The following is a 15,692-nucleotide window of genomic DNA, read 5'->3' as shown; positions in this document are numbered from 1 at the left end:
GGAATAGTTTGGAGAGTCCAGAATAAATTCGTTTAAATACGGTAACTTGGCATGTGATAGATAAAATCACGAATTATTAGAGAAGGGCTAGATTATTTTGTAAATGGCGCTGGAAATATTGACTTTCTATAATGGAGAAAAAATAAAATTTGGATTCCTACCTCATACCATATGCATAAACTCCAAATAGATTAACTATCTAGTTAATTACAGGTAAAAATATAAAGGTAATAAATTAGCACGTAGGAAATATCTCTGCAATAGGGAAGGATTTATCATTACCTCTAAAGCTTAATCCATGAAGAGAAGCATGATGGATTTGACTAGAGCAAAATCGAAAATGTTGCTTTTCTATAAACAAAGTCAACATGGGGGTGATAAGGTAGGAGAAGATATTCTCTGTGCCTTAAACCAACAAAAGGCTGTGACTGGAATCATCAAGGAACTTCTGAAAATCAGTCCAAAGTAGAAAAGGAACCTTAAATAAGAAAAAAAAAAAATAAAGGCAAAGGATCAAAAGGCAGAGGGAGAATCAGTGTGGCTAAGGGTGTGCAAACAAGGCTCGCCCTCACTGGTGACCAGAGGAAGGAGACAGAGCCGCTGTACCCCGTGAACCCATACGGTCCAGCAGGTCAGGTGAGGTTAAGTGCAGGCTTGGGTGGATGGCAGAGGACGTGACGGGCGCAGAGAAATGAAGTATGTACGTACCCTTGCAAGGCTCCAGCTGGGGTGAAGCACGTGAAGGCCGAGGGCACAAACCGTAGGGGGGCTGTTGCTCTTGGGGCTGAGTCTCCACTCGAATGACCCGAAGCTGCTGCCTTAGTTTGCTCCCTGGGCAGCATTGCCTCCCCTGAGTCCTGGCCCCGAACCTGTGGATCCAGCAGTGGCACTCGGGTGTGTGCCGAGGGAGACTTCCTCAGAGGCCTGCTTGTGACAGGGACTCTCGTGGCGGACGACGAGGATTGGCCAGCATGGGCCTCTGGGAAGGGGGCAAAGCCCGGTGAAGAGCTGTGGGCAGGCCAGGACTGCCATCCTGGTGACGTCCGAGCCTAGGAGGGCTTGTTGGTGTCTGAGCCTCTGGGATGGGTCCTCCTGCGCCTCCCAGCAGGACTGCACTTGGATTGGGCAGGGGAGGAAGTTGGAAGATGCCCTAACGTCCCTCGTGAAAGATGGAGCATATTTTCTTTTCTTTTCTTTTTTAAGATTTTTATTTATTTATTCATGAGAGATACAGAGAGAGAGGCAGAGACACAGGCAGAGGAAGAAGCAGGCTCCATGCAGGGATCCCGAGGCCGGGGCTCGATCCTGGGGCCTGAGCCCAAGGCTCCCCCGCTGAGCCCCCCAGGTGCCCCTGAGCGTATTTTCACTTTCATATAAGGAAGCAGTCATCAGAGGGTTCAAGGTCTCGGTGCGGCGTCAAGGCAGAAAGGATCTAGAGGGCAGATCTTGGACTTCGGAGTTTACACACGGAGGTTCTAATCTGCCTTCTACCTTGCAGAGATAGGAACCTGGGCAGAAAACCCAGCCGCAGTGAACCCTGGTTTGCTTCCTGGTGAGATGGAAATAAAAATAAGGCCGGACTCAGAGAGTTGGCATCAGGAGTGAAAGGCGGGTGGGCATCCGAAGCCGTGCCCCCTCCTCCCCCACCAACCAGGAAGTGCACCTCAGGAGTTGGGGACAAAGGTGTGCATCAGGTCCGGGTGACTCAGAGCTGGACCCCTCCTAGCTTCAGAGTTGAGGCTGTGCTTCGAACCAGCGCTCTTGGCCTTTGCCCAGCTCTGGAAGCCGTGGAGAGTGTCGTGGAGGTGACGGGGACCGCAAGCCCTGACCCCAGGCCACCGTCCTGACAGCTCTCGCGTGGGCTCCCAGAGAGAGAGCTGCATTTGCTTTGTTTAGGTTTATCTTGTATTGGAATGGGACACAGAGCCACACTGCAAACTACTCACCGTGTTGGTAACAGTGCCCCGGGGGGGGGGGGTGGAGGGCACCCTGGCCCCGCCGCCCTTAGCGGCCCGCCTTCCCCTCCACCTGGTAAGGGGCTCTTGGTTTCCACAGGCCACCTGCGTTCCTACTCTCGGGCTGTGGGTTTGAACCGGTTGATCCCAGGACCAGCTATGCAATTTGTGGGGCCCTGTGCAAAATGGAAGCGCAAGGACCCTCGTGCAAAAATCGCTAAGGATGGCAAGAGGCGGCCAGCAGGGCGTCGGGCCTACGTCAGGGTGCCTGACCCAGGCCTCCGATGACCTTCGGAACTTTTGCGGGACAGGGGCTCTCCCTCTGCGGAGACGGCTAGCACAGTGGGACCGGAGCTGGAGCTGCTGACCGCCATTGTGGTCCCCTCCAGGGGAGAAACCCGGGTGGGGAAGCCAAGGCCAGGAGGCGGCGGGCTTCCGTAAGGTCATGAGAGACCCTCGGGCTCCCGCCGGCCCTTCCCTTCCTTCCTGAGCTTCGGCGGCTGCGGGCACAGCCAAGGTCGTGGTGCCCGGAGCCCTTCACCCCGTCTTTCTATGCCAATCTACTGAGTGATCGAAAGGCAGAAAGTGTTATATCCCGCTTCATTCATTCATTCATTCATTCATTCATTCATCTGTTGAAAAAAATGCTCCTCTTCCCCACCCCCCAAGTTTTTATTTTTTATTTTTATTTATTTATGATAGTCACATCAGAGAGAGAGAGAGAGAGAGAGAGAGAGAGGCAGAGACACAGGCAGAGGGAGAAGCAGGCTCCATGCACCGGGAGCCCGATGCCGGACTCAATCCTGGGACCCCAGGATCGCGCCCTGGGCCAAAGGCAGGCGCTAAACCGCTGCGCCACCCAGGGATCCCAACCCCCAAGTTTTTATTTGAACTCCAGTTACTTAGCATACAGTGCGATGTTCGTTCCGGGTGTAGAAATTAGTGATTCAACCCGCACGTGCAACACCCAGTGCCGGTCACAAGTGCGTCCTGAGTCCCCGTCACCTCCTTCACGCATCCCCCACCCGCCTCCTCTCTGCCCACCAGCAAGCACTTGCTTCTCTTTGTTTCTTGGTTTGTCTCCCTCTCCTTCCTGTCCCCGCCACCCCCCCCCCCACCGGCCACCCAGCCCCATGGTCATTTGTTCTGTTTCTTCAATTCAACGTAGGAGTGACATCATCTGGTATTTGTCTTTCTCTGACTTGACTTCCTTCACTTGGCCTTATACCCTCTAGTTCCATTCACATCATTGCAAATGGCAAGATTTCTTCCTTTTTTACGGCTGAGTAATGGCCCATCGTGTGTGTGTGTGTGTGTGTGTGTGTGTACACGTCCCGCACCCCCTTTATCCATTCATTGGTTGATGGACCCCTGGGCTCTTTCCGTAAAGAACATTAGCTGGGGAATGACGATGTGTGAGTGAGGACAGCCCCGGAGCTGCGAGGGAAGAGCCAGACCCCCGTGGAACGGTTAGTGTCACCGCCCTAAGAGACTTCCGTGGGGTCCAGGCCCCTCCGGTCACAAGTGCGGGAGCGGAGGCCCGGAGAGTGGAAGTCAGCCAGTTAGTGCCGCGTGGGGCCGCGCCGTGTGGCCAGCATTTGGCCGCTGGTTGAAGACGGCCGGCAGCAGCCCCCGAGAGCCTTAGGGACGCCAGTAAGTTACACTCCCGACCTGGGACGGGGTTCAAATCCCCAGTAGTATCTGAGCCTCGAAGCCTTTAAACGTTCCTGGGGCTCCTCTTGGCCGCCAACCCCACGTGCCCTCAAGCTCCCGTGCCCCCCTTGCAGCCACCCAGAGACAAGAACCCTTAGTACACGGACTACCCCCGCCCCTTACTGGCCAGTCGCACTTTTGATTAGCTTTTAGCACTGCTGCCTGGAGCCCTCTGGTACGCGTGCCACAAATGTCTCTAATTTACCCAATAACGGGCTCTTGTGTTGTTGAATTTTTCCCTCTGATTTTCAGGTCCATTTATTTTAAAAGTTAAAGTAACAGGTGCATTTAAAAATAAGATCGAGGTAGAATTGATGATCAGGCGTGCCCATTTCAAGTAAGTCTTTTAAGGGCTCACAGCGGTGTAACCAGTTCCGCAGTCAGGGTACAGGACCCCTCGGTCCCCTACATCACACTCAGGACCCCCCACCCCGTGCCCCACAATCAGCCCCAGGCAGCCACTGATTCCTTTCCCTTGCCATAGATGAGCTTTGTCTCGCGGTTTTATATAAACCAGCACCTTGCGTCTGGCTTCTGTCACTCAGCCTGAAGCCCGTGAGACCGTCCACGCTGCGGCCCTAATGGGCCGGCCTGGCCTGCGTCCCGCATAGCGCGGGTGCGTTACAACCTGGTCACCTGCTGCGGACACTGGCGCTGTCTCCAGTTTAGGGCAAGGAGTGCTGCTGTGTACCTCGATGTGGAAGGCTTTATGTTGGCCTGTGCCTTCATCTCTCTTAGAAATTTCTAGAATATGACTGCTGGGTTGTGTGGTGAGTAGGTATTTAATCTTATTTCCCCTTATGTCCAGCTGACACCTGTGTACCAGGGCATGCGTGCACTTTGCACTCCGGCCAGCTGTGCCTGAGCGTTCTCCTTCCTCCATATGCTCCTCAGCCTCTGCCCTGCGGGCGATCGGTCGTCCCCCACCCCCACCCCCCAGCCTTCCTGTGAGCCCCCAGGAGCACCCCCTCTGGATTTCATTTGCATTTCCTGGATGAGTAGAGCATCCTTCTAAGGGCTTTGCGGCCATTTCTATGCCTTCTTTTGTCAACTGGCTATTCAGATCTTTCTCTAGTTTTAAACGGGGTGATTGTCCTTCTTAGTATGGAGTCCTAAACAATTTTCATGTTTGGGTGAAAGTCCTTCAACAAGTATATACACTGACAATATTTTCTCTCAGTCTGTGGCTGGCCCTGTCATTTCCTTAGCAAGAAATTTTGAAAAGTAGGTTTTAATTTTGATGAAGTTCAACGTATCATTTTTTTTTCTTTAATGGTTCTTGTTTTTTTTTGTTTTTGTTTTTGTTTTTTTGTTTTTTTTTGGTATTCTATTTTAAAAACTCCTTGCCCACCCCAAAGTCACAGATATTTTCTCCGACATAGTCTTCTGGTAGTTCTGTAGTTTTATTTTTTATGTTTCAGTCCATTAACTACTTTGAGTTAAGTTTTTGTATGATACGAAGTAGGAGTCAAAGCTCAGAATGTTTCCCACGTGGATCTCCTGTGGTTCCCAACATCGTTTGTTGGAGAGACTGTCCTTTCCCCACTGAATGACCTTGGCATGTTTATCAAAATCAATTCATTATATATTTGTGGGTTTATTTCTGGACTCTATCCTGTTCCATTAGTTCTATATGTTTATCCATACACCAACGCCATACCGTCTTGGCCTCTGTAGAATACATCTTTTCATAAGTCTTGGAATCAGGTAGTGAAACTTCTTCAAAGTTGCTCATCTTTCTTTAAGTGTTTTAGCTATTTTAAATCTCTTGCATTTCAAGATATAAAATCAGCCTCTCATTTGCTACAGAAATGCCTACTGAGATATAAATTGAGATTGTTCTGAATCTAAATCAATCTGGGAAAAACTGATATCTTAACAGGATTGACTCTTCCAATCCATGAACATGGTATATATCTTAATTTACTTAGGTCTTCTTTAATTTCTTTCAATATGGCTTTAATATTTACACATACAAACCCCAAGCATATTTTGATAGATTCATCTCTAAATATTTAACTTTTTAAATGCCATTTTAAGTGGTATTGATTATAAAATTACAAGTTTCTAATCTAATTTGGAGGGTTTTTAGGGTTTTTTTTGGTATTTTTAAGGGACTTTTTACATAGATAATCATGTCTGCCATGAATAAAGTTAATTAGGTTTTCTTAAATTTGTGTGCCTTTTATTTCTTTCTCTGTTTTATATCATTGGCCAGGACTTCCAGTACAATGATGAATATGGGAACTTCTCCTTTTTTCTGACCTTAGGAGGAAAGCATTCACTCTTTTCCCATTAAGGGTGTTAGACAAAATCTTGTCAAGGATGCTTTTATCAGATTGAGGAACTATCCTTCTATTTCTTGTTTGCTGAGATGGTCTGTTTTCTTTTAAAATTGTGAATAGGTATTGAATTTTGCAAACATGTCTTCTGGATCCATTGAAATGACCTGACCATGTGGTATTTCTCCTTTATTTGGTTCTAATGATGAATCCGTTAATTCCTTAAAACTTTAATTCCTGTGTAGTTAACATACAGGGCTATATGAGTTTCAGCTATATAATGGAGTGATTCAACAATTCCATATTTACTCAGTTCTCATCCAGATAAGTGTACTCTTCATCCTCTTCACCTATTTCACCCATCCCCTCATCCACCTGTCCTCTGGTAACCATCTGTTTAGTCTCTATAGTTAAGAGTCAGCTTTTTGGTTTGTCACACCCCGTGTGTGTTTTGTTTCTTAAATTCCACATATGAATGAGATCATACGGTATTTGTTTTTCTCTGATTGGCTTATTTTGCTTAGTTTTACACTCTCTAGATCCATTCATGTTGTTGTAAATGGCAAAATTTCATTCTTCTTATGACAGAATAATATTCCAGTGTGTGTGTGTGTACACCACTTTACCATGTTATTAATTAATATTATATTATTACTAATGAATTATTAATATTCCCATACATATATATACATCTTCATTATCTAATCATCTATCAATGGACACTTGGGCTGCCTCCATATCTTGGCTGTTGTAAATAATGCTGCAATAAATAAGGATGCATATTTCCCTTCAAATTAGTGTTTTTGTATTCTTTGGGTAAATTCCCAGTAGTGTGATTACTGGATCATATGGTGGTTCTATTTTTAATTTTTTGAGGAGGCTCCATACTGTCTTCCACAGTGGCTGCACTAGTTTGCATTCCCAGCAATAGTACACAAAGGTTCCTTTTTTTTTTCACTTCTTTGCCAACACTTGTTGTTTCTTGGATTTTTTATTGTAGCCATTTTGACAGGTATGAGGTCATAACTCATTGTAGTTTTGATTTTCATTTCCCTGATGATGGGTGATGCTGAGCATGTTTTCATGTGTCTGCTGGCCATCTGGATGTCTTCTTTGGAGAAATGTCTGTTCATATCTTCTGCCTATTTTTTAATTGGATTTTTTTTTTTATGTTGAGTTGTGTAAGTTCTTTATGTGTTTTGGATGCTAACCTTTTATTGGATATGTCATTTGCAAGTATCTTCTTCTTCCATTCCATAGGTTGTCTTCTTAGTTTTGTTGGTTGTTTCCTTTGCTGTGCAGAAGATTTTTATTTTGATGTAGTTCTAATAATTTATTTTTGCTTTTGTTCCCCTTGCCTGGGGAGACATAGTATCTAGAAAAATGTTGCTATAGCTAATGTCAGAGAAATTACTGCCTGTGCTCTTTCTTAGGATTTTTATGTTTTCAGGTCTCACATTTAGGTCTTTAATCCATTTTGAGTTTATTTTTGTGTGTGGTGTAAGAATGTGTGGTGTAAGAAAGTGGTCCAGTTTCATTCTTTTGCATGTAGCTGTCCCGTTTCCCAACACCATTTGTTGAAGACAGTCTTTATCCCATTGCATAGTCTTGCCTCCTTTGTCAAAGATTAATTGACCATATGATCATAGGTTTATTTCTTGGCTTTCTATTCTGTTTCATTCATCTGTGTGTCTATTTTGTGGCAGTACCATACTGTTTTGATTACTGCAGCTTTGTAGTAATCTACATAACTTGAAGTCTGGAATTTTGATACCTCCTGTTGTTTCTCTTTTTCAAGATTGCGTTGGCTATCTGGCATTTTTTTTTAAAAAAGATTTTATTTGTTTATTCATATGAGACACACAGAGAGAGGCAGAGACATAGGCAGAGGGAGAAGCAGGCTCCCTGTGGAGAACCCGATGCAGGACTCAATCCCAGGACCCCAGGATCACGACCTGAGCCGAAGGCAGACACTCAACCGCTGAGCCACCCAGGTGCCCCTATTCAGCATCTTTTGTGGTTCCATACATATTTTAGGATTGTTTCTTCTAGTTCAGTGAAAAATGCTATTGGTATTTTGATAAGGATTGCATTAAATCTGTAGATTGTTTTGGGCGGTATGGACATTTTGACAGTATTTTTCTTTTAATCCATGAGTATGGAATGTCTTTCCTTTTCTTTCCGTTGTCCTCTTCTTTCATCAGTGTTTTATTGTTTTCAGGGTACAGATCTTTTACCTCCTTGGTTAAGTTTATTCCTATGTTTTTGGTGCAGTCACAAGAGGGATCATTTTCTTAATTACTCTTTCTGCTGCTTTGTTATTAGTGTATAGAGAATCCATTGATTTTTTACTTTTAAACAAATCTAGAATTTCTTAGATAAAGCTCACTTTTGTGTATTTCTTGATTTGATCCACTAAAATTCTGTTACGGGTTTTGTGTCTGTTTTCATGAGGGATGTTGGTTTGGTGTGTGTATGTGTGTCCTTGGGCCCCAGATTTTGTGGGCTTTAGCCTCATGTTCCTGTGCCGAAACAAGGTGGGAGATGTTTCTCGAGAAAAAGACTTGTAGACTTGATAGGGCCTCTTATTCTAGAAGAGGAGAAAGAAGAGGGGCTAGTACGGTCTGATAACTGTGGATCGGATGGAGAAATGGCCTTCTCAGCTGATGCCAGCAAGTATAGACGTCTTGACTATAATCAGTAGGTTTTCCTCCACACATAGGAAGATGACATCAGTTTTTTGGTTATTTATACTTTCTATGTCTTTCCTGAGACTATTTGTCTTTAGTTACTATTATCGTATTTTCCTTTATGTTCATATGCATGCTTATAATAATAACTGCCTTAAAATGACTGCTGATTTCAACATCTAAGGTCACTTTACGATCCGTATCCATTGATGGCCCTTCCTCCAGAACGTGGGTCATGTTTCCTTGTGTCTTCGTATGTCATATAATTTTGGATTTTATCCTGGACATTGTGATGATATGTTAATAGATACTGTGGCTTTATTATAGTCCTCTGAAGAATGTTCATTTTTATTTAAGCAGGGAATTAACTTTGTTGAATAGAAACTATAAACTCTTTCCCTGAAGGTGATAGAAGCTGGAATGTCAGTTCTTTCAGCTTTTGCTGGGCTACTTGTGACTGCCTCGCTCATCCGTGCTCTGGCATTGGCCAGTGACTCAGGCATTTTATACACAAATATGGGGACTCCCCTTCTATGGTTCTCTCTCTTTGTTTGTATTTCCCCAGTTACTTTTTGGTTGTTGGAATTGCCCTAACTCCTGGTTCTTCAAGCCAGTAGTACTTTTTTTTTTTATTTTAGATTTTATGTATTTATTCATGAGAGACACAGAGAGAGAGGCAGAGACAGAGGCAGAGGGAGGAGCAGGCTCCTCACAGGGAGCCTGATGTGGGACTCGATCCCAGGACCCTGGGATCGCGCCCTGAGCGAAAGGCAGATGCTCATCCACTGAGGCCCCCAGGTGCCCCCAGAAGTACTTTTCTATCCAGAGTTTTCTATCCAAGTTTCAGGCGCCCTGTGTGGGGCAGACGGGAACCTGCCACCAGACTAAACCCATAATGGGACTCTTGTCCAGTGCTGTTCGCTGCCCTAAGTATGGACTCTCTCTCAGTGTCTGCCATTTCGTCCCTCTCCAGTGCCTTCAGTTGGTAAAATTTGTGCTTGTCACCTACAGAGGGCTTGATCAGATAGGGTTTTTTTTCCCCGACAGAGCAGAACCTCTGAGAAATGACATCGGCTAACCAAGAACTCTTTCCCTGCCAACGTCCCCAATGCCATGACTCTGTTAGTCACTGAGACTCAGATGAAGAAGAGGATGGAGAGGAAAACATAAATTGCTTGGGTTTAAATCTGAAATGACTGAACAGAATTCCAAGTGTTTGAGAAATCCTGGAGCTGATTAGACTGACTTTTCTGCCGTCGTGTAAAAAGGAGGTTCGATGTTAAGTTATAGAATATTAGAGAAAATTGCAATTTCCCATGTACATCTTATAGCTGGAAAATGCCCCCCGAGAGATGTGACTGACGGGAAAGATTTGAAGATGGTCAATTTGGGGTGAGGGAGAAGCTGAGTCATCTTCCTGGTATTCAGATTTTTTATCAGTAGGATGGGGAGGGAGGCGAGGCCTAGTGTGCTTCTGATGAATTTCTGAGTCCACGGTTTTCTTGACAGAGTCTTTTCTTGTGAAAAAAGTTGTATCAGGGAGTGGAGGGCCCCAAGCTGTAAGCCCCTCCTCACTGCCCTTGAGGTCCCACCTCCCTCAGGTGACAGTTCCATTGACTCACTGCTGCCCCCGTCGGCAGAGATTTGGGACGACGAGTAGAGCCTGAGGCCTTGAAGGGGGGGCCCGCCTGGCATCCTGGAGAGCTCTTTCCTCTCTAGATTGGATCAAAGCTGTGGCGGGGTCAGGAGACAGCGGTCCCATCCTGGGCAGCCCAACTGACCGGCTTGCCCGCTCTACCTTATTTTTTCCTTTAAACATTTTGTTTATTTTTAGAATTTTAATTTTTGCCTCTTCCCAGAGGAGTCGTCCTTAGGACGGCATCCATGTCGGCTTCAGACTCTCAATAATTTTTGACAGAGGGCAGGTCGACAGTGAGCTCCGAGCTCTCAGCCTGGCAAGCTTGTCTGGAAAAGAGAGCCACTTCCCTAGCGATTCCCCAGATGGCTCAGAGCTGAGCCGCGTCCGTGTGTGGGGTCCTGAGAGCCTCCCTGAACCAGTCTCTGAAGCCAGGGGGTGGGGGCTCTGAAGGCCCAGCCTCGAGCACTGGTCACCCCTAGAGTCACGGGGGAGACACCTGGCCTGAGACATGGAGAGAGGGCCTCCTCAAGGACAAGGGTGAGGGCTGTTCCCAAGCCGAGGTAGATGGGATGCTAGGTGGGAAAGAGTTAAAAGACGTCTACAATGAGTTTTTCTCAAAATTCCAGATTGAGAGCTCCTCGAGGGAGGCCGCCAGTGCCGCCTGCCCTGTGTATCTATTTCCTATTTGCTTCTCACGCCAGGCCTGAGATAAGGCCTGCGGGGTACAGAGAGCCCGGCCCCTCCCCTCCAGCGGGCGGCCCTGGCTTTGACGGCAGAGCCTGGGGGTCCCCGGGGGGGCCTGGGCCCCGGATCGTCTCAGACCCCCCGCCCGACACCTGCCCCTCTGCCTGCAGCCCGGACGCCCAGGAGGCTGCTCCTGCTTCAAAACAGGAGGAGACATTGGCAGTAGCCCTGAGTTGAGAAGATTTGATAAAATATTTCTTGTTTTCTCAAGTTTACATAGACCAAGCTTTCACTGTTGCTATGGGGTGGGTTGGCAGAGAGATGAAAATAAATCTGTGTAATGTATTTTTCTGTGCTGCAAGTCTATTTCCGCTTGCTTCTCTCTCTCTCTCTCTCTCTCTCTCTCTCTCTCTCTCTCACACACACACACACACACACAGACACGCGCACACACAAGCCCGCACATATAGGCTTTAATAAAATACTTAAACCCCTTTAATGCTCTCTGTGGAAGGAATAAATATGTACTGTACTTTCAACTTCTGTTCTTTGAAATACCATATGGTCTGTACTGTGAGCTTAAAATACTCTGGTGCGCGGACGCTTTCATGCAGCAGATAGCCAGGTGGAGCTTTCCCCGCCGATCTCACAAGGTTAATTAATCCTTTAAAATACAGCGTGGAGGGGTCCGGGCGGCGGAGCGGCGCTGTCAGAGGGAGGCGGCCCGGCGGCCTGCGCGGCGGCGGCGGAGCTGCGGGGACAGAGGGGCCGCGAGGTGGGCCGGGCGCCCCAGCGCCTTTGATGAGGGCGCAGCCACTCTGGGCTCACAGTTTGCGTCCTGCATAATCAGGGAGCGGGCTGATGGTTTGCATGAATAACTAAGCTTGTCGTTGTGGCTAATTTTCCCTCAAAAAGAGGCCCCCCATCTCTCGGCCCGATGCATATTTATAAAGGGCAAGGAATAAGGCGGGAGAGGCCGGAGGGTGCGGGGTCCCAGGGGTCCGGGGCGTCCTGGGGGTGCAGCCTGGAAGCGGGTGCAGGGCTCTGCCGGGCTGGGGGCGGCAGTGGGCTTGCTGGGCTGCCCTGCTGGCTCCCCTCGGCCCTGCATGGGGCCTGGGCCGTCACCCCTGCAGGGCGCCCGTGGGCCACTGCCCAGGCCGCAGGGCCGCAGGGTTGCGGGGCCGCCAGCTCCCCAAGAGGCCTCTGAGAACGGCGGGAGCCCGGGAGGCCGACACCCACTCAACACCTGTAGTGTCCCGGAGCAGGTGGCTTTTGCGTAGGTTCTTCCGTTACCTTGCAAAGAGCATAATCGCTTGCAGTGCGTGTATCTTGCTGTTGAAAATTGTTGGGTTGCTCGTTGCAAACGTTTTCTTTTCTTTTAAGATTTGATTTCTTTATTCATGAGAGACACAGAGAGACAGAGAGGCAGAGACCCAGGCAGAGGGAGAAGCAGGCTCTATGCGGGGAGCCCGATGCAGGACTCGATCCCAGGTCTCCAGGATCATGTCCTAGGCCGAAGGCGGCGCTAAACCCCTGGGCCACCCGGGCTGCCCACAAACATTTTAAATAGGCCCTGGGCTCTGGTAACTTCTTTGCGGCTTCTCTTTCTCATTTGTTTCAAAGAACGTCCCGGCAACCACCGACTGGGCCGGGCTCCCCTCCCTGCACCTTTCAGGGGCGCCCCCCCCCAGAAGCGAGGGAGGGAGGCTCTGGCCTGCAAGTCCCCATTCCAGGCAGCACCCCAGCCTTCCCTCTTCAGTGGCCAGTAGGTGGCACTTGGGAGCCTCCATCGGGCGCCTTTCTCTGTGCCCCTGGGCTGGCAGCTCACAGCCTGGGGGAGGTCCTGGCAGCCCGGCCCTGCATGCGGCACGGCCCGAAGCCAGATAGGGCGGCCGGTGGCTGTCCGGTAGCCCCTGGCTGGATCCGCCTGCGCACCTCCCCCATCGGGATCCGCAGTTCAGGCAAGTGGCCTCCCCGAGGCGTTGACACCTTAGATGAGCCCCGAAGAACAGCACAGGGATGCAGGCAGAACGGATTATGCCAAGACCCGGAGAACACAGACCCGACGCCCTCAGAACCCAATAGCAGGCTGGTGGGGCTGGACTGGAGCCCAGGGGCCTGGAGGCTTAGGGCGATGCTGGACACTGGGGGGCGGCGGAGGGAGAGTCCGGACTTGACCTTGGGAGCAGCGGGAAATCCCCCAGCGACCCAAACCGTCCGCTTTGTCCTTCGGAGAGCTGTCTGTGGCTGCGCTTCCCCACCTGCCCCTAGAGCTCTCCCCTCCCCCCCCCCCGGGGCGCTGACTGTGCTGCCCCCCTGCCCAGGCAGGGAACCCCAAGGCAGGCCAGTGGCCCCGGGAGCCTCCCACGCCAGCGGGCCAGGGCGGGCCATGGTGGCGGGGCCGCTCCACCAGGAGCCGAGGGCTGGGCCCCGGGAAGGAGCGCCTCCTCCGGCCCGAAGCTGTCCGAGGGCTCCCAGGGCCCCCAGGGCTCCCAGGCCGGGGTGCGGGCAGTGGCCGGGTCAGGCCTGGGGCCCTGGCGCCCAGCTGTCCTGGCGGAACTGCGGCATCGGGACGCTGTTCAGGTGGAGGAGGCGGCAGGTGTGTGGGTGTGCGTGCAGCCGCGGGCAGGTTGGGCACCCAGGGCCGGCTGGGCCGCTCCCACCTCCCCGGCGCCCCGCGGGGAGCCCCCTGCCTGAGCCACATGACGTTCTGAGGCTGCAGCGCCCAGGGCGCCTCGGCCACTGATTAATTAATGACGCTCCCCGAGTGTCCCCCGGAGTCCTTCAGGGGTTTGTGGGATGACTAACGCTACTGAGATATAGTGTCCACTTAGGCACCTCTGATTTCGTATTTAACATTTAAATATTTAATTAATTAAATGTGGCAAATATTTAATTAAACACCATCAAAGCCACCCTGGCACTCCACTCTGCATAATTCAAAGGCAAGCCGGCCTCCTGTCCGGGCTCCCCGCCGTCCCCCGAGACTGCGGGCCCCCTGCCCGGTGGGACATAACGCAGTCTGGGCCCCAGTTCTGAGCCCCGGGGCACCCCGGCTGGACACTGGCGTGATGAGACCTGGGGCTGGCTGTGCCCCACGGGGCGTCCCCCGCCACCCGGAGGCCCGTCGCAGCTCTTCCTCTGTCCTCTCCAAGTACAGGCAGGGCTGGCTCCGGCCTCCCTCTCCCTGCCTGTGACGGCAGGTCCTGAGCGTGGCCACGGGCCGTGCGCGACCCCTGGCTGACCCCATCCGAATCCTTCGCCAGGACTTATCTAACCGCAGTCAGAAGGGAAAGACTTGCTCTTTCTGACCACAGAGGCTCTGAGGAGGGAAGCTGGGGCCTGCCCGGGGCCGTGACCCCCGACACCGGAGAGAGTCAGCCGTAGCGGAACCACTCTGACGCGCCCAGAGAAAGGAGGACGTGTAGACGGTCCCCAGGGTCCCGGTGTCTGGACCCAGCTCCTCCTGGAGGTAGAACCACCCCCGTCCTCTCTGTGCCGGGGGAGGCACCCTGCTTGTGTAAGAAGTTAAAATCAGTCTTCCGTCACCCACAACCAACACGGGCCTGACCCACGAGCCCCAAGCACTACCGTCAAGGCCCTTGTTCGCAGATAGAAGTGACTTTTAGTTGTTTGCTTGTAAATGGTATTTCTTAGTAGGTCCTGTACCTTCCAGCAAAGCGTGCTGGGCTCCCTTAAATATGACCTGTGCTCTTCAGAATGCAGGGAAGCATCTACGGCCCGAAGGGGTGAGTTCCTTCTGCCTATAAGGTCAGCTTCAGGAACTGCTAGATCCAGGGGCTCCGGTGCTGTCATCAGCCCTCTTGCTTGTCTGTCTCAGTCAATAGCTCTCTTCCTCCTTCCCTTCCCTCCCCCCACCCCCTTCTTCCTACTACAACCCAGCAGCTCCAGGCTTACACCATCCTTATGAAAAAGCCTCGTGAAAAAGGGAATCTTCCCTCCCAGAAACACAACAATTCCGAGCTCATCTCTGGCTGGATGGGCTTGGGTTAGGAGCCCATTTCTGAACCAGTCGCTGCGGCCACCGTTAGGACCTACACAGCCTGGCTTAGCGGAGTAGCGTGCCCGCCCCCCGGGGAGGAACGGAGTCGTGAACCCCGGGAAGGAGGCTGAGGCCCCTGGAGAAGTTGCAGCCAGTGCTCTTCCTGGAGCTGCCTGGAGACTGGCCCTGCAGGTGCTCTCGGGGCACGGGGAGTGGGGGTGAGGCTCCACAGCCTGGAGACGGGGGTCCTCGTGGGGTCCTCCTTCCCCCGGGGGAGCAGGGCGGGGTGCGGACAGCTACAGTGAGCGCTGAAGCTGCGGGGAGGCTTGCCAATGCACCGAGAAGGCACCTACTGTGTGCCAGGCACTCAGAGAGCTCGGGGGCATGTCTCGGGGCCACACGCTGGGGACTGTTCGGCCATCGGCTTGCGCCCCACAGAGAGAGTCCTGGGTGGGGGCTGTTTAGCCCCAAGAAAAAAGGATGGAGGGTGTTCATGGACATAAAGCCAAAGCCAGTGAAAACTGACAATAAATAATGTGCTTAATAATAAATAATGCCTATTCATTACGCTTATTGTTTATTATTATCTGCCTCCCCTCCGTTAGCTGTCGGTACCGCCAGCCCATGAATTAGTAGATTAAAGCAACAGCAATTTATTATTTCTACTGCCTAAGTGGGTGGCTGGGCTCGGTGGGCAGGTCTGCTGTCCCGCGGGACGTTGGCGGG

Source organism: Canis lupus, chromosome 1 (assembly GCF_003254725.2).
Source record: "Canis lupus dingo isolate Sandy chromosome 1, ASM325472v2, whole genome shotgun sequence".
Taxonomy (NCBI): Eukaryota; Metazoa; Chordata; class Mammalia; order Carnivora; family Canidae; genus Canis; species Canis lupus.
The sequence above is the reverse complement of the archived record's forward strand: the minus strand, read 5'-3'. Positions refer to the sequence as shown.